At 39.6% G+C, this 22,449-nt stretch overlaps 1 pseudogene; it reads right to left on the minus strand.

The window, feature by feature from the left end:
- Positions 1-543: 543 nt before the first annotated feature.
- LOC121262083 lies at positions 544-12,234 on the minus strand (annotated as a pseudogene).
- Positions 12,235-22,449: the final 10,215 nt, after the last annotated feature.

Below are 22,449 nucleotides of genomic sequence, written 5' to 3' on the forward strand. Positions count from 1 at the left end.
GTAAATCATGCGGATTCCCTTATATAGGCAGTCTCAAAGATACAAAGCCTTTTGCTTGATCTTCATGATCTCATTATCCATCCTTTCATATGACTAACACATAGGGCTAAGCACCGACCAAGAGTTGATATGGCCATCCTCCGACTCTGACCCGACATTGTTGAATCCAACTCCACTCCGACTCCGATATGTTCATCTTCCGCTCCGACTCAGTCTCTGACTTGTCGAAGCGGAGTCGGATTTGAGCTTTTTTTTTATTATTATTTTCAACTTTTTATTTGGCACACTTTTTAAAAAAGAATTTTTTGTGTGAGCTTTTAAATTTAATTTTTTTTCAAAAATCACAATCTAAAGTAAATAATTTACTTCTTACTAGAAACATAAAAATAAATAAAAACAAGTAACATACTGAGTTACTAACATGCTTCAAAAAAATTAAAAAAAATGTCTAATCACCGCAATAAACATCCACTCCCATCAATGCATCATCCATCATCCAGATCCAACTAATCACTTCAAGTCTACAATAAACATCCACGCCCATCATCCATCAACCACATCCACAATCATCTACACCCATCATCCATATCAATCATAATAATATATTCTTACAACGATTACAACAAACATTTTTTAAGTTTTAGTTTTGACAAAAAGAGAAACGCAATATTTTCTAAGTGCCAACCAAATTAAATATTCCCAACAACAAATATATTACAACAAATTAAATGTTTCAAGTGTCACACTGTCATTCCAACTTCTAAGTTGTGCTTGAAAAAAATATGCCAATCAAAAAATAATAATGACAATAGAGCTAACTATGAATTTTGCTATGCGTAACTATCCATTATCCTCCATGAATTTCACAGAGAATAACATTAATACCATGAAATTTAGGAGTTCCTGAACTCCAAGAACTATATAATAGTTCAAAGAGACTAATAAACTTCAACCACTAACAGTTCAATGATCTTACAAACTCCAAAAATCCAATGCAAGCGTTGTTGATGGTCCTCTTAATTCAACCAAGGAACCTGATATAAGTTATCAAATCTTTCTTTTCATGATTGTCAGCCACAAAACAGACATTAGCAGGACTTTCAGGACTAACATGACAACTTATGTCATATATGCACTAAATTAGTTTATAAAAAAAAGGTGAATATTTCATCAAGTCTGAACTCCTAAACGTGAAAAAATTTCAACTTTGTACTTATAAAAATGTTCAACTTCGAGGTACATAGATTAACTGCCCAACCACACAATCAATTACAGAAAGAAAATAAAACAACCCACATGTTCACTAAAACAGTCCCAACTTTAGCATCATATTAATATATAAACAACCCCAAACCACAACACACAAACAAAACAGCTCCAAAAACAAGTATAATCACAGTTCGTTAGTGTTTATCCATTTGTATTACATGTTTTTATACATTAATAACTTAGTTGATTAGTATTACATGTTATTATATTTATATATTAGTAATTTAGTACTACATGGTAGTAATATTGTAATAGTATGATGTTTACATATACTAAACTATTATTAGTTAATTTAGTCTATATATATTATAGTATAAATATATTATTTAATAATAATGAGCTCATGCTAGTATAGTATGGAGTTTGACTAACTATATAAAATATAATTATATAACATTTTTATGATTAATATATAGAAATCCACATATATTTATAAAATATAAATAATATTAATGCCAGAGTCAGAGGCGGAGTTAGAATCGGAGTAGGAGTTGGAGGGCAAAGTCGGAGCTAGATCGGAGCAAAGTCGGAGTCAGTTCAACTCCACCAAATCGGAGTTGGAGTCCCATTTTTGAATTTTTGCTTAGCCCTACTAACACACGTGATAGCCCTCAAAATGTTCTGAAAAGCTACTTTTTTACTTTAATTTTGTAATCTTGTTGAAGAAAAAAGCACTGGAATTCTTGCTTGCACTCTGTTCCCTTCCGAATACCCATAAAGATTGGGATTGGGATATGCATTCGTGTTCTTTTATCCTTTGAGTGGATGGTTGACAAACAGATCTTATATTTAAGATGCAGGCATCCTCCAAAAGGCAAAAAAAGGTACACTTAATGTCCACTTCCTTTATGCATTTGAAAACATATATCCCCTTACTTTTTCTCTTTTTTTCTTGAGAGTAAAAATTTTCATTTCCTCTTGGCCAAAAATAATGATTACAAAGAAAGCAAGAGAACATTGCTAAGCAATTATGCAACACAAAAACTACAAAAATACGGAAATGACCACTTCTGTAGTATGAACTATATATTACAATCTAACGTAACCTATACAAAAAAGGCCCACAAAATTCTTCCCTTAGCATTCCGAGTTCAAAAAGGTGAATAGGGAGGAAGATCAAGCAGCAAACCTCATTCACAGACTTTTGTGTTTTACCATCCAAAATATTTGAATACCACTTAAAAGTTTTCGAAGGCATACCTACAATAGCCCTAGTGATTAGAAATCATTTATAGTCAGTGACTAAGGCCTCGTTTGGTTACACAGTTCAGATGAGATGAGATGTTTTGTTGAAAATTGAATAAAATATTGTTATAAGATAATTTTTTAATATTATTTTTATTTTAAAATTTGAAAAAAATTGAATTATTTATTATATTTTGTGTGAAGTTTAAAAAATTATAATGATTATATGAGATGAGACGAGATGGTTTGATTTTGTGTAACCAAACCAGCTGCCCTGAGAAGATGTGGGTATATTGAGCTACTAGTACTAGTGGTTGCCTGCTGAGCACCAAAACTTACAGCTGGTTGAAGGAGCTTTGCCTGTGGAAAAGAGCCATTGGATGGCACGAACTCTAGAAGCAGATCCTGATCAGAATTTTCTTCAACAAAATGAAAAGAATCCAGCATGAGGGAGGGAGCCACCGTCGGTGGGCAAAGCAAATAGGCTTCTTAGACTAAAGGAAGAACCATCATTGTCTATCACTTCCTTGGTCTCGTAGCTAGCCTTCATGACCACCCTTTTCGGGCATTTCATCATGGTCTTAAATTCTACAAGATGCAAGATTAAATTTAAGAACCATTTCAGTCTACATCATTTAAATCTTATTATGCAAACATGACCATCATTTCATGCAATAAACTAACAATGTACGTAGCTCTGAGTATTCAATCCATGGAATACGGTATATTCTTCATAGGCTTAGTCATACTTAAAAACCACAATAACTGAGATTTGCATGTAGAGATGGAGAAGGAAATGTAAGTTTTCAATACACATCCAAGTTCTCAGTGAACACAAATCATGCATAGCTGTCTTGTTTGGCTTTGTTCTTTTTATAGTTGATTTGTGTCAGTGTAAAATGCATATTCTTTATCTTATGAATGAAAAGTAATCTAAACAAGATGACAGAGATAAGGGAAAAAGTAGGCTTGGAAATTGTGATGTATTTTCTGGTTCAGGATATCAAAACTGTTGATGAGGTTGAACACAAACTGTTCTTTAAGCCCATGTCAGTTTTATGAGTAACACCCTGTTGTCATTTGGCAAAGAAATTCACTTAGCTTTCTGAAGCCTCATGTTAAGCTTCTTAAGTAATTCTTCACTTTATGAGAAAAGCCCAAGTTGAATTAAACCCTTCATAATGTTTGGAAATTCGAACTCCAAAAATTACATCCAAACAAGACTCAAAACTCAGCAAAATATGGCCAAAAAGAAAATTCTTAGCTAACCTATAGGATTTTGACTTGGGCTATCACGCAACCTCTTGACATTTGTTAAATTACTTATATAAAAAAACTGCTTATTTGTAACTAGTTATTTCATACAAAAAATGACTATTTCCTACTAAAATGAGTCTATTTTCATCACAAATAGTCATTCTCGTCGTAAATAACCTGTCACAAATGCTCGTTTTTCTTGTAGTGGTGTGCAGTGGCATTAGATCGAGAAACAACATATCCTTCGATCCCGTACTACTTTTACATTTCTGCAGCCAAAGGAAGATGTTAATGGGTTTCTACCAGCAGATAATTTTCTGTTAACATTTTTATCTAGTGATATTTTGATTTTAAAAGTCACTCTATAAGGATCCTTTTAGATCCTTACTGTCAATCACTCAGAATCACACAAGAAAGAGCAACATACAAGCACAAAAGAACTCAGATGAAATGATTAAGATTCCATAGTGAATCTTGCAGAGAATCTTCGAGGGATTCTCAACCTCCAGAAATTGATCTCACTTAATTCTTCAATGGCAATTACATGAACCCTCCTGCTTTTATGGAAGCAGCCGTGAAGCAGAAAACAATGTAATGTTTTAATACCCAAAATGCAAACTACAAAAACCTAAATGCAAAGCAAGAATGCAACAAAGATGAAACGTGTCATTTTACTTATTCCTTACAACTGACCAAAACGCACCGTTTCACTAAGGGACTTCATTTCGTTATTTTTGTTACTCTCAATCTGTTAATTCCGTTATTCCCCTTCTACACAGAATGCACTTCCATACTCCCCTTTCCTCTTCAAGGTCTCGCCCACTGCACCCGTGACAATCCCTACCTCATCGAGGCCTTGCCCACAAGGCACCCGTGACACATTACAAAATTGTGCCCACTAAATGGGGATATGTAGCTCTAAGGTCCCAGAGCAATTCCCATGAACTATCCTCAATGGCAACCCTTACCCATTTGACAAGCACTTCAGTAGAGGCATGGTTCCCTACTTTCCTCACCCTTCTCTCCAAGATTGCTTCTGGTTCAGGCTGTACACTACCTTCTTTGTCAACTGGGGGCAAAGTAGACAATGGAAAAATCTGATCACCGAGTTTTTTCTTTAAACGGGAGACATCAAAGACAGGATGAATTTTTTAGGAGGAGGGCAGATTCAACTTATAAGCTACCAACCCAATCCTCTCAAGGATCTGAAATGGACCATAATACCTCGGGGCCAACTTCATGTTGTGTCTCATGGCTACAGACTTTTGTCTATAAGGTTGCAACTTGAGAAAGACCCAATCACCTGCTGCCCTCTCAGACCTCTTCTTATCAGCAAACAACTTCATTCTTTCCTGAGCCTTCTTCAAATTCTGCTTTAACAATGACAATTCTCTTCCCTCGACTTCAAGTGATGATCTATTGCTGCATTAGCAGTAGTGCCTGGAACATATGTCAACAACTTGGGAGCAGGGAACCCATATAAAGCCTGAAATGGTGAAAAACCAGTAGAGGAATGCACAATGGTGTTGTAACACCATTCTGCCATTGGCAGCCATGTGCACCAACTCTTAGGCATAGATCCCACATAAGATCTCAAGTAACCCTCCACACACTTATTTAATGTTTCAGCTTGACCATCAGATTGAGGATGGTAAGTTGAGCAATAAGCCAAAGTAGTCCTGTGCATCTTGAACAACTCTCTCCAGAGTAAACTGGTAAAAACCACATCTATCAGACGCAATTGTTTTAGGTAACCCATGGAGTCTGAATACACCATTAAAGAATACCTCAGCCACCCTATTGGCTGTATAAGGATGAGCCATTGGGATGAAATGGCCAAATTTAGTTAATCTGTCCACGACAGTTAGAATTACTGACTTACCACCTGAGCTTGGAAGGCCTTCAATAAAATCCATGGCAATGTCAAGCCAAAGACTTTGAAGAATAGGTAAGGGTTGGAGTAACCTTGCTGGCAGCATAGTCTCATGTTTATTCATCTAGCAGATTTGGAACTCCCTCACTAACTTCCTTATGTCCTTCCTCATTCCTTGCCAGTAAAAATCCAATTTAGCCTTCTGTAGAGTTTTGTGATACCCAAGATGGCCTGCTTCAGGATTATGATGAATATGCTGTAACACCTTTTGATGAAATGGTGAAGAAGGAACTAACAACAATTTCCCTTTTCTGAAAATGAGTCCTTGCTGAAGAGAAAATTCCTTAGAGACTTACTTCCCTTGCTGTAAATCAACCAAAAGATTAGCAATATCAACAGAGAATGCATAACTTTGCTTAAGCTTTTCTAACCACACAGGAGTGAGAAATGAAATAATCTTGAATGTTTGACCCAACAGATATGGCCTCCACTTGCCCATTGCACACACCAGTGCTAAGAACTCTTTTTCATAAGTTGACAAGGACAATGCCTTGCCCTTCAAAGCCTTGCTAAAAAAAGCAATTGGCTGGTTATCTTGCATTAACACAGCTCCTAGCCCCACCCCCGAGGCATCACACTCAATTGTAAATGCTTTAGAAAAGTCTGGCAGCTTCAAGACAGGAAGCTTTGCAACAGCAGCCTTCAAATGATTAAATGCCTCTTTAGCTTCTACAGACCAAACAAAGGAATTCTTTTTCAATAACAATGTTAATGGGGCAGCAATGGATCCATAACCTTTGATGAACTTTCTGTAGTAACCAGTGACGCCTAAAAATCCTCTTAGTGCCTTCACTGTTTTTAGTATAGGCCAATCAAGCATGGAAGAAATTTTAGTTGGATCTGCCATTACCCCCTTCCCAGAAATAATATGCCCCAGATAATCAACTTCAGTAACTACAAACTTGCATTTTGATCTTCTTGCAATCAAGGACTGCTGCTGTAAAACAGATAATACTGTTTTAAAGTGTGCAAGGTGTTCCACCATGTTGTGGCTATAAATCAAGATATCATCGAAAAAAACTAACACAAATTTTCGAAGATAAGGCTTGAATACATAAGGCTTGAATACATGGTTCATCAAACCCTGAAAGGTGGGAGGTGCATTGGTAAGCTCAAATTACATTACCAAGAACTCATAGTGGCCCTCATGAGTTCTAAATGCAGTTTTTGGTATGCCATCTTCTTTTACCTTTATTTGATGATAGCCTGATCTGAGATCAAGATTGGAAATTTTTTTTGCACCATGAAGTTCATCAAGCAGCTCATCAATGATTGGAATTGGGAACTTTTCTTTGACAGTTGCTTGATTGAGTGCTCGATAATCCATACACATCCTCTAAGTTTCATCAGCTTTTTTAACAAGTAGAATAGGAGATGAAAATGGACTTTAACTAGGTCTTTTAACCCCATTCTTCAACAAGTCTTGCACAATTTTCTCTATCTCTGAGTTCTAGTAATGAGGATATCGATAAGGCCTTACTGAAATTGGTACAGTGCCTTCTTTTAATAGAATCTGGTGATCAAAGGCTCTAACTGGTGGCAACCCCACTGGTTCCTCAAATACTGACCCAAACTGTTGCAACACTTCCTCTACTTCAGCTTGCAACTCAACATTTTCCAGCTTTGGTTCCACTGCCACCAATTGCAATAACCACCCTTGCTTTCTAACAAAAGAAGACTTCAACAGATTAGCTCCAGCTTCCCATTCTGTCACATCAGAATTAATACCATGTAATGACAACTTCTTGCCCTCAACTTCAAACTGCATAGACATATTAGTGAAATCCCATCGAATGGGACCTAATGTCTTCAGCCATTGAACTCCTAACACAATGTCACAGCCACCAAGAGTGAGGACATGAAATGAAATTCTGAATTTAGTACCTTGAATACTACACATCTCTTTACATGTACCCTGACTGAATATTTTAGTTCCATTTGCCACTCTAACTTGCAAACCACCATCCTCTATTACCTTCAATTTCGCAGATTCCACTACCAAAGGATCCAGAAAATTATAAGTGGAACTTGAGTCTACAAGAATTTCAACAGACATGGAACCAATCTTCCCCAGTAACTTCATAGCATTACTATTAATGCAACTTGAGATAGCATTTAATGAGACCTCAAGTTCTTCACTACCCTTCTTCCCTTCTTCATTAGATGCAGGCAACAATTCTCCTTCACTACTGTCAACCACTTCATGCTCAACACTACTTTCTCCATGCAAAAAATACACTTTTGAGGCCTTGCAAATATGGTTAGGACTCCATTTGTCATCACAATGATAACAAATGCCTTTTTTTCTTTTTTCATCCATTTTAGCAGAAGTAATTTTCCTTACTGGAACCATGCTCTTCTGTCCTTTAATAGATAAATCACCCCCATGGTCAATAGGCCATTTATCACTATAATGCCCAATCTGTCTCCAAGGTTTCCTCGAGAACAACACATACTCCTCCTGCATTTTGGCTAAACCAAAAGCAGCTCCAAGATTTAGTGGATTAAACATCTTTACAGGCTGCCTTATCTCGTCTTTCAATCCACTAACAAAGCAGCTCAGCTTATGTTTTTTAGACAAGCCTTTCAATCTATTTGACAATACTTCAAACTGAGATTTATACGAACTAATAGAAGATGTTTGTTTAAGTCTGGTTAATGCTTCCATTGGATCATCATAAGTCAGTGGTCCAAATCTGACTTGCATTGCTACCACTAAAGATTCCCAAGAATTGAACTGCCCCGAGTCCAAAGCATCTTGGTACCACACCAATGCTTCTCCTTCCATATGATATGAAGCCACCATTAATTTTTGATGGAAAGGTACTTGATAAAAATCAAAGTACTGGTTGGCCTTAAAGACCCAACCCGCAGGGTCAATACCAGCAAATCTTGAAAAATCTAATCGAAAATTCCTCTGAAACACAGGCCTATCCTCCTGATCTCTAGGTTCATTAGAAACCTCTCTATCACGACGAGAGTTTTCATTAACAGTTTCAACTATGGAATACAACATGTCAGAAAATTGTTCTAACCTTTCTGCCATACCATGGATGGCTTGCTGATGGTTCTCCAACTACTTCTGAACTATTTCTTGCTATTTCTGATATCCGTCTAGCTGACCTTTCATGGTGGCACGAGTACCATCCGCCATCACCACCTCCATAAGATCGACTACTATTGATACCACTTGTAAGGATCCTTTTAGATCCTCACTGTCAATCACTCAGAATCACACAAGGAAGAGCAAGATACAAGCACAAAAGAACTTAGATTGAATGATCAAGATTCCATAGTGAATCTTGTAGAGAATCTTCGAGGGATTCTCAACCTCCAGAAATTGATCTCACTTAATTCTTCAATGCCAATTACATGAACCCTCCTGCTTTTATAGAAGCAGTCGTGAAGCAGAAAACAATGTAATGTTCTAACACCCAAAACGCAAACTACAAAAAGCTAAACGCAAAGCAAGAATGCAACAAAGATGAAACGTGCCGTTTTACTTATTCCTTACAACAGACCAAAACGCACCGTTTCACTAGGGGACTTCATTTCGTTATTTCTGTTACTCTCAATCTGTTAATTCCGTTATTCCCCTTCTACACAGAATGCACTTCCATACTCCCCTTTCCTCTTCAAGTCCTTGCCCACTGCACCCGTGACACACTCAAACCTTAAGCACCTGATAGTTTTCAACCCATTTGGACTTCGTCAAATCGAATAATGCAAGCCTTTTCAAAGTCTTGCAGTCTTCAGATTTTGCCCCAGAAACGGAGATGTCAAAGACCCCTTCCACAAGCAGTTGTCGAAAGTAAACTAAGCTATCCTTGAATTGAGGACTATCAAACATATTTTTGAGGCTGCATGGAACAATTTAAACCATCATGAGGGCCAGATTATGTGACTTCTTAGTCCAATTGTTTAGGATCCTAGGCAAAACTCTCGAAAGTTGGGGAAAAAAAGACACTAAAAAGAAGTTAAGCAACGTGAAAACGTTTCTTGTGTGTGTGACTGTTGCTATAACTTGATCCATATAGCGATACAATTCTTTTCTAGTATGCTCAACATATTCATCCATGCTATTACAAAAGGAATATATTGTCGAAATACAGAATATGTGTGATACCCCATATGATAAGGATAAAGGTAGGTAGTGTATGAGATTTCACATTGCTTGGGGAGGAGAAGTAATTGCTCTTTAGAAGGTTCCAATGAGGCTCCAATTGTATCATTGACTAGTCCTTTTGGAGTATAGGCCATGTGGTTTGGACTTTTCATTGTGGCGTTACAAATGGTATCAGATACCTAAACCACATGACCTATATTTTAAAAGGACTAGTCAATGATACAATTAGAGCCCCATTAGAACCTTATAAAGGGCAAGAACTTCTCCTTCTCAAGCAATGTGAGATTCTATACGGCACCTACCTTTATCCTTATCATATGGGATATCGCAATATGAAATGTGTTTCATGTCTAAAAATAAAATAATTATCAATATTGTTGCAATCATGACATTTACAGAAAATTATGTGGTCAATAATGCTCAATGAAAAGGATTCTAACCTATCAGGGACTGTAACAACATCAACTGGAGATAGATACTTCAGTAATATTTGTTGCTCTTCATTCGTCAAGTGTCTCATAAACTCCTCATAGTTTAATACATCCTACACCAAACATGAACTGCAGTTATGATAAACACTCAACAATTGAAGGAATCGCCAAAAAAATGGACTTTGTCATGCACGCATGCATGCTATACGGTGATCATAGTTTAGGGTACTACCTATAGAAAAGGAGATAGAACTTGATCAAAAGCCTTATTTGCAATTAGTTAAATAAATACATCAAATTTAAAGAAATTAGCATCTGTGATACAACCAAAAAAGATGCATAGGAACAAAACTCACATTCAAATCTATATCACACAGCGGAGATCATTTATTATGACTTGCCAGGATTTGTAGATTCTCATTCTGAGCCTTGTCCCTGCAATTCCAAGCAACATGACCAGAAATATTACTTATGGAGAGAAAGACGCATTCAATTTCTTCCACAGTTTTTCCACTTTGTACGTTATCAAATTATTCAGGACTCATGCTAACGCTTGATGATCAGTGTTGTAGGGAAACTATAAATAGAAATAACGAATAGTCCTAGTACTATAATGATGCCCGTTATCTGAAAGTAGTGTAGGAAGGAGTTACCTTTTAAGTTGTTTTGGTTGCATCTCTTATCCAGCATGGTTCTTGATCATTCTTTCAAATCCAGTACTTGAAAAACCAACAACCCTACTAACATTATGTACAGGAGAGGCATCATAATATATAGGAATAAGCCTAATTAGATGGAAATTGTTTGTTATCAACTGAAAGTGAGCTAGCTTCAGATTCCTCATCCCGAGCTATATGTCAACGGATACAGGCCAAGACTAAAGCTACAAGTTGTTTTATATATTCAGCCATTTACATTTTTAGTTGTCGTATACATTAGTTATTCTTTTATTCATTTTTGTATATGTTTATTGGCTGGGACAATATGATAGGTTTGATTTGTCAGTTTGTTAAAGGATTCTCTGTATATATGCTCGAGTGCACAGACTTGTATAAACCAACTTGACTGGAATATTGGCAGCACAACTTTTCCTCCATTGATCATTTGCTCTCTGATTTTTCCTTTGCTCAATTGCAATATATATTGAACTTCGATGCCTAATGAGAACACTTCCATGTCCTATCTCAACAGAAACCAATGGCGTTCCACTCTCGAAAAGTAGATCCTCTTTAGAAGATCCAGAGAAATATGAAGACTGTTGTTCATGCAAAATAGAACATAGATCTTTTGTCAGCTTCTCGACTGGAGATGGCTTTGCATGGTCGACTCACACAGCTCCTCGTCATGCGTGCCGAATCCGAAGGCATGTCTATCAAGATATTAGGTGACTTCTAAGGCACGCCCAGTGTTTTAAATGTACTAGAAATATTTATAAGGAGTATTTCCAGTGTTATTGAATTAAGTTGATTTTTAATACGACAATTATAATATTCTTGAAGAGCTCCAAAAATATTATAATTGTCAGAAATCATTTTAATATCATTATTAAAATGATTTCAACTATTTAAAATATTATGGGATTTAAATTATGTTGAAAGCTTTAATTAATTTAATGGTTTATCATCTTAAATATATTAAATAAGACTTCATCATTTATTAATGATGAAGAATATTATTTTATAAACTAAAGTTAGTTTAAATAATATTATACCTTAATTCCTCTAAGTGCTTTTAATTAAGTTAATGTTCATTTTCGAATCAGTGTTTTAATCTCTCATCATTAGATCGTTTTAAAAATCCCCATATGAAGGGACTGGATTAAATACCCAGACCCCCTCTCTTTCTCCCTCACTTTTTCCCAGCTCTCTCTCTCTCTTCCCTCTCCCTTAAGCGTATGTCGTAGGCAGTTCACTCCCACACCGAATCCTCCACTGCCCAGCCCGATGCCGCCTTGCGCCGGTGAGTCTCACCTTTGCCACCATCGACCTCCCCTCACTCCGGCGAGTCCTCCCATGCCGGTATCCCTCTCCCATGCTCTATCTTCCTCTCCCTCGACAATGCACAGCCCGAATAGGCTTGGTGCTCACTGCACCGCCGTGCACCGTCCTCCGGCGCCACCATCGCCACGGTAGCTGCTCCTCCCACACGCCATCACCCTCGAGCAAGCTCAGCCTCCACCTCACGGCCACCTTCCTCCCATGCACGTACATAGCCTTACCCATGCATGGGTTCATTGTGCACGTTCCTAGTGCCACCGTGCGCGACCACCTTGGCCATCGGACACCACCACGAGCTCCTCTTGGTCTCCCCCTTCCTCTTCCATCTGACCCGAGGCCCATAGCTTCCCTCCACCGCATGGGCTTCTCCCCTCTCCAATGCATGGGTTTCTCACCCTCCACCACCGTACGCCGCCACCCACGGCAGATGACCACCATCTCCAGCCTCCTCCAGCCACCACCAACATATCCCAACCACCCATGGCCCCGATCTGCCATCCATGCACGCACACTCTCTCTCACTCTCTCATGGCTTCTCCTCCTCTATGCGGCCAGATCTGCAGCCGTGAGTCATCGTGGCGCCACCCCAGTGCCTCCACGGCTCCACTAGCAACTCCCTTAATCAAACCTTAGGTCCAAACCACCACTTTATGTGGTGGGCAGCCACTGCACGTGATGGACAACCACTGTACACGGCTAGATCCGTCGTGTTACGCTCCTTGCCACCATCACATGGCCACCACGAGCCCTTCCAAGACCACACTTAGCTATCCAAACGCCCAAACAGTCATCGTACGTGGGTTAGCCGCCACGTACGACCTTTCTGGCATTATCAACCGTGACGATCAACGAGCAACGCACGGGTTATCCCGTCGATGGTATAACCCTCTATCCCTCGTTAATTATGTTAGATATTGATTAGTTGATTAGGTTGTGGACTGTGCTGTTAGTATTTGTGGAATTCGCTGTGTTGGGATATTATGTGTAGTAAAGTGTGGGGCATTTTGTGTAGTGACGTGTTGGGCATATCTATGTAGTGTGGTGATGTGATGTGCCGTGTATGTAAAGTGTTGGGCTTAACTGCGTAGCGCGCTATGATGTGTTGGACGTAGTTGGGAAGTGTACTGTGAAGTGTTGTGGATTGTGCCGTGTAGTGTGGTTGTGGAGTATGTATTGTATTGGTGACGTGGCATGTGGAATGGGAACAGTACACGTTGAGTGTACTCTGTGTGTGGCGTAATGTGGGATAAGGAGAGTATATGTAAAAGATACCCTCCTAACGTATTGTGGAATGGGATGAGTACACGTGGAGTGTACTTTGTGGCATAGTGCATGTAAAAGGAGTACACGTGGAGTGTACTCCATGTAGTGGAATGATGCACCATATGGCGGGTATGCCATAATGGTGATGTGACGTAATGTGTGTGAAGGGAGTACACGTGGAGTGTACTCCATGTGGTGGAGTGATGTACCATATGGCGAGTATGCCATAATGATGATGTGGCATGGTGTGTATGAGAGGAGTACATGCGGAATGTACTCCATGTGATTGAGTGATGTACCATATGGCGAGTATGCCATAATGGTGATGTGGCGTAGTGTGTATGAAGGGAGTGGTGGATTGATGCACCATATGGCATGTAAGCCATAGTGGTGATGTGGCGTATGTGAAGGGAGTACACGTTGAGTGTACTTTATGTGGTGGAGTGATGTACCATATGGTGAGTATGCCATAGTGGTGATGTGGCGTATGTGAAGGGAGTACACGTGGAGTGTACTCTATGTGGTGGAGTGATGCACCATATGGCAGATACGCCATAATGGTGATGTGGCGTAGTACATGTGAATGGAGTACACATGAAGTGTACTCCATGTAGTGGAGTGATGCACTATATAGCGGGTATGCCATAGTGGTGATGTGGCGTAGTGTGTGTAAAGGGAGTACACGTGGAGTGTACTCCATGTGGTGGAGTGATGCACCATATGGTGGGTATGCCATAATGGTGATGTGACGTAGTGTGTGAAAATGGAGTATACGTGGAGTGTACTCCACGAGGCAGCGACACTTCGTGTGGCGTGTTGCAAAGATAAGGATGGTTGTGTGATTGATGGGTGTGGAACGTGATGAGTAGTGTCGAGAACTGTGGAACAGTGTCCCGAAGTAGTTATGGCGTAGCCTGTAGTCTGATGTGGCAAGTGTCACTGTGATGGACTTATGGCTAGGTGTATGCGTGAAGTAGTAAAACAAGTGTAAGAGTACGCAGCGGAAGCATGACTGGGCAACGTCACGAAGTGATGTGGTTATTGACAATCATGCTTATGATGGGTAAGGAGTTAGTGTAGAAATGATGTAGCAGGATCGTGACGAGATGTCACGATGTGATAGGAGTACATGAGGAATCGTACTCGTGATGTGTTAAGGGTTGATGTAAGAATGACGTAGTGGGATGTCAGGTGACTTGACAAGGTCACTGTGTAGCTTGGGAGTAGTCTCGAGCTATATGACGTGACATAAGGCGTAGTTGTGAATGGAGTCTTGTCGTGTTAAGTGTTGGGATGAACTGTCAAAAGGGACGGGCAGCATGAAGAGTCATGCTAACCGGGTTAAGAGAAGGTTGGTATCGGAGTATGACCCTTATCCCTGCGAGTAGGTGATCAACGTGTCATATGTTGATCTTAGGTGATAAGGGGGTAAGGTACATGTGTAGTCTGATTAGACACATGTATCGGACAGATTCACCATATGTAATGGGTAATCTGTCCTGAGGACAGTTACACAGTGCTTAAGCCTCAGGGTTGGCTTAGAGCCGCGTGGCTTGTATGGATGTGAATGAGGATTTAGTGTGGGCTAAGGTGCATGAAGGTAGTGGCAGGTATATTGTTAGGTTTGGGATGCGTGATTCCATTGGTCGGAATCATGCATTGAATGTGGTTCGTAAGAAGAGTAAGACGAATGTTTTAGTGTCTTAATCCTAAGGTGAATCATGGGTTCACTTTAGTAGATGAGCACTCGAGGCAAGACTTTGAGTTGGAAGATGTGGTGACCGTAAGTGGTCCCCGAAGGATTTAGCATAGTAAAAGTGCACGGGATAGAAGGAGAGTGTTCTAAGTGATGTGTAGCTCTATTTCTAGTTTAAGTTGCTTATAGAGAATGACGCTAAGGTATGTGTATGCATGTAGGTTGCCATCTGACAAGCACATGAATGGACTGCATGATATGCAAGTTGCATGGAGTCCGAGTAAGTGTTATGTTCATACTCTTCTAGAGTCTTCTAAAATATAAAGAAACGAAAACGAAACGTTTTTCCTCATGATGCTTTAAGAAAAGACCCAAAAGACGTTTTACGAAAGAAAATGCCAAGTGTTCAAAGGTATACGTATGCACAGTCCTCCTTGGCAGCCCCTTTTTACGCAACGAAAGTATTAATTGTACGCATGTGAATGGATGACTATATGTTGTATCTATTGTATGTATTTTCTAAGAAAATTCACGAACTGATGAAAACACATGAAAGACATGAAAATGGAAGCTTTTATGGATCCTACGAATCGACGCTTTCATGTGCGCCATAAGGTGATGCTTATGGATGCCATAAGAGACGACGTTCAAGGTGATGCTTATGGATGCCACGAAAGCCGTCGTTTAAGCCCATGTATGTTTTAAATGACGTTTTCCATGAACGAACTGTTAAATGAATGATATGACTGAAATGAACTGAAAAAGGAAAGACGATTTTCGGTCTTACGCCCCAAACGATGTTTTCTCATGAAAAGAAATATTTTCTCATGAAAGGACTGTTAAAGGAAAGAAAGAACTGAATGAAAGCTTCAGCTCTTTAGAGCTGGCATGAATGAATGAATGAAAAGGCAAGAATGACTTGAAAGCATGAAATGTATGAAGATACGTAACGACCACATGTATGAAAGAAAATGTTACCAAGAATGGGCAGATTGCAATACTGGATAAGTAATACTGGTAGTGCACCCAGTGCTGCCCCTGACTAAAAAAAGGGATTCCCAACCCGTGGCCACGGGCGGAGTCCGGGTCTAAAGGAAGACTGCTAACCCCAACATAGGGGGTGTAACAGTGTGTACTGGCCTATGAAAGTGATAAGAAAGAATGTATGTATGCATGAATGTATGAATGCATGAATGCACGAATGCACGTATTCTCGAAGAAATGAAGGCACTAACGGGAGATACGTTTTACGAAAAGAAAGCCTTTTAAAAGAGAAACCCCATTGAGTGACATTTTCAAAAGAACGCACGTATGTACGTATAGTATGTATGTATGATGAATGCATGAATGAAAACCTATGTTGTTATATTTTAACTGTATGAAGTAATGCTTACGAGTCTTCAACTCATTTTAGTTTTTATGCATGTCCCTTCCCCTCATAGGGACGGAATGAGAAGTATGCGTCAGGATGGACACGGCCAATGGGGAAGAGCACGGAAGTCTAGGCATGAGTTTTAATTGTACGAGAGACATTTTTATTGTAAGATTAATGTTTTCCGCTGTAAACCTCTTTTATTCTAAATCACATTTTACTTTATAAACGTAGAGTCTTGCACCCTAGGTATGCAAGTAAAAAGTTTTAAATCGAACGGTAATTCCCGTCGCCCTTTCTAAAAATATTTTATAAAAAGTCCCACCACAAGGACGGACGTTACATGTATGAACTTGAAATTGGGTGGTATGTGCGGGTTATAGTATGTGGGTGCGTGTGTATCATGACCCTAAGCTGAGATGGGGCATTATCTCGGTGGAGCTCTTCTGGTCACTTGCGAGCGTAATCAACTGAGTAATATCCCTTGAGTTGTTGTTGGACGACAGTTGGGTCGGTCAAGATGGTAACACTCTTGACACAACCCGTGGCCCCCCGCTGGTAGGGGCTAGAGGATGCCTTGTCATGGTATGCCTCGGGGGTAGAGTTGAGCATCGCTCGTTATGAAGTCACATGCACGGTCATTACCCATGGTGTGGTGAAGAGAGCCAGGATGTACAGATGGTTCCGAGGGGAGACCATGGTGTACACTTAAAATAAATGGTTATGTTTGGACCGATGGGGTTTTTGGCTTGTGTGATTAAAATGTGTCCTTTTTGGGAAAAATGGGTGGAAATGTTCTTGTACCTTTGCTGATATAATTGTTAATTGTGTTGGTTGTATAAATGTTTATTTTAAACTCTTGGTTGTTGCTTGTTTGATTACTTACTAAGATTAGGAAATCTCACCGTGGTACTCCTACCTACGGTTCATGGAACCGTAGACTTTGATGCAGAGGGAGAGTATGAGCTAGAGGGACTGGCTCCACCGGAGGAGTGTTTGGTTGGAGCTTTCATTTTGTCTTCCATACTTGTCATGGGGTTTGTTATTGTTGTACTTATATTCATAGTCGTATGATTGTATAACCTCTTGGAGGAAATTTTATTATGGGTTGTAAGGTTTTTAAAACTTTCTGGTACTTAGCTTGATTGCCATTAATTTCTTTCTACTGCGATTATTTTTATTGCACACATTTTGCATGTTTGCACACACTTACACAAGGCGATGAGGGTGTGTGATTCGTGTGGTCATCATCCCAGTGTCATGACTTCCACCAAATTGCACGTGGGGTCGAGGACGCCACACAATCCATATACTTTATTTTCCTGGCTATTTTATTGAGATCATGTAGATATTTTATATATTGAGATCATCACTAAAGGGATAAAAGGAAGATATGTTTAAGGGTGACAATATATGACACGACCCGTGAATCTAGTACATACATGACACGAAATTAATGGGTTTAGGTTTGATGTTAATGTGTTCGGATCAAACTGGGTTGACCCGTTAAGATACGATTTATTAACGGGTCAATAATTGGTCAACCTGCTTTACGCGAATCAACCCGTTCAAATTTTATTTCAAAATTAAAATTTTATTATTGTTAAGTTGTAACATTGATATATATTTTTTAAGATATTGTCGCTATTAATAAATATAGATTTTAACTTTTATGTGAAATTATGTTAATTAGGTCAAATGAGTTTTGCGTGTTAGTTCAGCTCATTTACATGAAACGAGTTTAAATAGGTCATGTTGTGTTAATTTATTTTTAATTAATTATTAAACAGGTCAAAACGAATGACACGACTCGACCAATTATCTAAATGGGTTCGGTTAGGGTTTGAAAGTTTGACACGTTTAATTTAACGGGTCGGGTTTGGGTTGACCTATATAATTGAATATTCATGACTTGACACGACACGAACACGACCCGAAAACACGAATTGCTTTGAATACAAAGGACAAGTCGGGACCAACATTGAATAAAGCCTTGCATGTGATGGACCTGCAAGGAAGGTGCCTATTAGAGAGAGAGGGAGAGAGAGAGAGAGTAAAAAGGAGATACTAACCATATAGGAAAGTGATGGACCTACACAGTACTGCTGCTGAAACTATGATTTGTCATATACTTTTCAAGGACAATTCCATCAACACATCTAATACCAGTTAGAGAAAATCTTCCCATTGGTCGATCTGCTGTCCCTAAAATAATAGCTTTCCAACGAGTGTTTGCAACATAGCTCTTCCATTTCACATCCTATATGCCTGCCTACAGTTGATAATCCTGTGAAAAAAACTCCTCGAGGTTTCTCTTTACCCTACCCTCCCCTGAAAAAATCCCCTACCCCTCTCCCTCTTCCCCCGAAGCCCCCTAACCTCACCCTGCCTCTAGAGGAGCAGTAGAGCATACTACTTTCTTGGTTGGGAAATTTTGTGAAGGCTGGTGATAACTACACAAATCTTTAGAGAGCCTTCAAGGTCTGGTGGCGGAGGATGTTCTTGGTGTTTTTATTTTGCTTCAGCGAGCGTTGTGGGGAGGGGAAGAACAAATTAAAAAAAAAAAAATCTAGGTTCCATTTTTGTGATTGCTTAATGGTTGTAAAGATATGGGATTTGCTTCACTTGCAAACTATGAGTGCGCAGGCATTTAGCACCATTTTATTGTGCTTTTTTCTCCAAATATTTTAAAAAATGCAAAGAGAAAAAAAAAAGATACAAACGTTTCTCAGCAATGAAGGAGAGATGGTCACGACAATTGGGGAGAATGGGTCTTCATGCTTCTGAGTGATGGGGGAGTAAAGGAGCAAGAGATGTTTGATGAAAAGTCATAGAGAAAAGAGAAATTTCAAATGAAGATTTTGCTACTGTATTTCACCACACATAGTCTCAACTTTACATTAGTATTTAAAGATATTACAGGCCATCTCACAGTACATTCTGTTATGAGAAGTATTCCATCTAGAATCATCTATATCACATTGGGACCACAACTAGGTGATGTGGCATGAGCTCCATCCGTGCTTGAAGGAATATCGGCAGAGTCTGTTGCAAGTATTTCTTCTGGGGTAGCTGGAAGCATTTCTTCTGGTGTAACCGATTGCACATATGCCTTAATATTCCCCTTTGATGCAAGCGGCACTGGTAAGATGGTGAGTCTTGATTGCAGTGTAGTAAATCTACCAGTGGTGAGGGGTTTGGTAGAATATCAGCTAGCTGATCCTTGCTTGAGACAAACGAGACTTGAAGTGTTTTGGCCGCCACATGATCTCGTACAAAGTGATAATCAATTTCAACATGTTTAGAACGAGAATGTAAAACAGGGTTAACTGATAAGTATGTGGCTCTAATATTATCACACCAGAGTGTAGGTGGAGTAGTGAGAAAGATGCCAAGTTCTTGTAGTAAGGATTGCAACCAAATGATTTCACAAGCAGCATTAGCAACTACTTTATATTCGATCTCAGTTGAGGATCTTGCAATAGTAGGTTATTTCTTAGAGCCCCAAGAAACAGGGTGATTCCCAAAATAAACACAAAGGCCACTAGTAGATTTCCTATCATCTGGTTAGCCAACCCAGTCAGGATCAAAGTAAGCAGTGAGAGTAAGAGAAGAACTAGACGAGAAATGCAAGCCATAGTTTGTAGTGAAATGGAGATAGCGGAGAATCCACTTGACAGCTTGCCAATGGAGTAAATGGGGATTATGCATGAATTGACAAACCTTATTAACAACAAAAGAAATATTTGGTCTAGTGAAGGACAGGTTTTGAAGACTTCCTACAACACTACGGTAGAGTTGAGGATCTTCAAAGGAATTTCCATCACTGGCAGTGAGTTTGGCCGAGATAGCCATGGGTGTGGAAACAGGTTTAGATTGATGCATGTTGGTCCGGGACAACAAATCAATGATGTATTTATGCTGAGACATGTACAAATGAGTAGCCGTAGTAGCACTTCTATGCCTAGAAAATAATGCCAGGCACCCAGATCTTTCATAGGAAAGGATGTTCGTAAGGCATTAATAAGATCAAGAATGAGTGCAGAGTGTGAACTAGTAACCACAATATCATCCACATATACTAAGAGAAAAACCGAAGTGTTAGCAGTGGTATAAATGAACAGTGATGAATCTGATTTTGAGCTTTGAAAACCTAAGGCTAGTAATTTTGTACTCAACTTAGCAAACCAAGCCTTAGGGGCTTGTTTCAGACCATAGATGGACTTACGCAATTTACAAACATCAGTAGGAAAATCAGAGTTTACAAACCCAGTAGGTTGTTGCATATAGACGTCCTCTTTCAGGTCCCCGTGTAGGAATGCATTCTAAACATCAAGTTGGTGAAGGGGCCATCGGTTTTGAACAGCAAGGGAGATGAGAAGACGAATGGTGGCTGGTTTTACAATAGGACTAAAAGTCTTTGTGTAATCAATACCAACTTGTTGATGGAAACCCTTGGCAACCAAGTGAGCTTTGCGTTGCTCAAGGGATCCATCTGCATGCCGTTTTGTCTTAAGGATCCATTTTGATCCTAAGACATTGATATGAGAGGATACGAGGACAAGATCCCATGTTTTGTTTTGAAGAAGTGCCTGAAATTCCACATTCATGGTCATGCGCCACTCGGGGAATTTGCTGGCTTTGATGTAGGAGGAGGGTTCCTCAGGGACAGGTGAAGAGGATGAGACAGAGTGTGCGAGAGTAGTTTTCGGGGGTGGCCATGGGATAGTCACATCAGAGGGTTGAATGGGGCAGTGAATGAGTGATTTGGAGCGAGTTTACATGGGGTGAACTGAGGTAACACGAGATGGAGTGAGAGAAGCAGAGACTTGGAGATTTGAAGATGATGGCACAGAGGATGAGGATGAAAAGTTAGGGTTTGTTGAAGAGGGGAAATTTTCGGAAGACTGATTTACAGAAGAGTGCTGAGGTAATGATAGGATAGGTGGGCTGGGCGATTGTGGGCCTGGAGTTGGGTTTGGGTTTGGGGTTGGGTTTGGGTTTTGGTTTGGAGTCGAGTTTGGGGCTAGGTTTGGAGTTGAGTTTGGGTTTGGGGTTGGGTTTGGGGAAGTATAATCTGTTTGAGTTGGAGAGATAGAAGGCCCATCAATATTCTTTGAGAGAGGAAAGCAGAAAGGTCGCGAGGGAGATACGTGTGGTGCAGATGTGGATTAAGAGCTGAATGGGAATTGATTTTCGTCAAATCGTACATCACGGGAGATATACACTCGCCTAGTAGGAATATGTAAACAATTATACCCTTTGTGATCAAGTGTATATCCCATGAAAACACATAATTGAGAACGAAAATCTATTTTGTGATGATTAAAAGGACGAAGATTAGGCCAATAGGCTGATCCAAAAGTCCGCAAAAAAATGCAATCAGTGGGTTGACCAAAAAGTTTTTGAAATGGAGATTGATTTTGAAGTATTGGTGTCAGCATCCTATTTATGAGAAACACTGCTATTTGAAAAGCCTTTTTCTAGTATTTGGTGGGAACTGAGACATGAGATAGGAGAGACAGACCAGTTTCTACAATGTGGCGATGGCGTTGTTCAACAATGCCATTTTGAGCATGTGAGTACGGACAAGTGATGCCATGGCTAATTCCAAAAGATTTAAGAATGGAGGGTAGAGGACGAAATTCTCCACCCCAATCTGTTTGAATGGAGACAACATTGGAAGAAAGGGTGTTGCTAACATAACGTAAGAAAGCCACTAATAGAGATGCTACATCGGATTTTACATGAAGGGGAAAAAACCAAAAATACTTCGTAAAGTCATCTTCAATAGAAAGATAGTTTCTATGACTAGTAGAGGGCAGCACAGGCGCAGGTCCCCAGACATCAAGAAATAGTAACTGGAACGCTTTATTGGACCGGGAATGTGACAGTGGATGAGGAAGAGCATGAGACTTGG

Source organism: Juglans microcarpa x Juglans regia, chromosome 4S, assembly GCF_004785595.1.
Source record: "Juglans microcarpa x Juglans regia isolate MS1-56 chromosome 4S, Jm3101_v1.0, whole genome shotgun sequence".
Taxonomy (NCBI): Eukaryota; Viridiplantae; Streptophyta; class Magnoliopsida; order Fagales; family Juglandaceae; genus Juglans; species Juglans microcarpa x Juglans regia.